The sequence below is a fragment of the Micropterus dolomieu genome, linkage group LG13 (assembly GCF_021292245.1).
Source record: "Micropterus dolomieu isolate WLL.071019.BEF.003 ecotype Adirondacks linkage group LG13, ASM2129224v1, whole genome shotgun sequence".
NCBI lineage: Eukaryota > Metazoa > Chordata > Actinopteri > Centrarchiformes > Centrarchidae > Micropterus > Micropterus dolomieu.
This window is the reverse complement of record NC_060162.1, coordinates 22,879,575-22,880,658: the sequence shown is the minus strand read 5'-3', so window position 1 is coordinate 22,880,658 and position 1,084 is coordinate 22,879,575.

Here is a 1,084-nt window from a genome sequence, read left to right as displayed (position 1 = left end):
AATGTTTTCATGCTTTTATCTTGTATTGTTTTTGTATTATTGTCTCTTGGGTATTATTTTCTTTACACTTGTTAAAGCACTTTGTAACTTGTTTTTGAAAAGTGCTCTACAAATAAAGATTATTATTATTATTATTATTATTCACCATCACCAGTCGGTCCAAAAAAATTTTTTTAAATATATATATATATATATATATATATATATATATATATATATATATTTTAAAAAAAATTTTTGCTCCTGTTTGGAGTTATATATATATATATATATATAACTCCAAACAGGAGCAAAAAATTTTTTTATCAAACTTATTATTGCAATCTGTTCAACTCACACAAGACCTGGTACCCTTTTGCTGCCAAGGTAAATAGAGGCCCAGGCCACAATTTGTTATCAGTTCAAGCAGATACTTAGTATGATGGTTTCTGTGCATAATAGGCTTAAGGTTTTATTTTTTATTTCCTCTCATATGGCTTCTTTTGTTACTGTGCATTCTGCAGGCAGAAGACAGACCTGAACCAAGGAGCCATTGAGGAGACCATGGTGGGAATACGTGAGATGCCACTGATGGACCAGAAGACATTGGGATTGTCCTGGAAGGCCAGGTGGTACTGCATGATCTGGACAACATTGCCTTAGCTGCTGCCATGTTGTTTGGACTAATGTATGCCCTGAACCTCAACTACCCTCCTGAACTAAGTACTCTTTCAAAGTGCTCCAGAAAGTTGTGATGGAGCTGGACGAGAAGAAAGCCCAGGGACTCAAAAACAAACTAATAGTGAGCCGTTGCCATTTTAGGCAACCTGGATACAACAGTACCCTTTCTTCTTGGAACATGGACCATTGCTGCTTTTTTATTGGACTGGACTTTTGACACTTATGCAACTCACTTGCGCTGACTTTATGTATGTATTTGTTTACTGCATGTGTAGTGTATTTGTTTCAGCAGATTATTTCTCTCAGGGCCATGTGTGGCAAAATGTATCTCTTTCATTTTATGTCAGCTTTGTCAGATGTGGGAGAGATCCCAACCGCTTCCCCTATTTTAAAATGTAGAGGTGATTTTGGTTTTTTGCACATT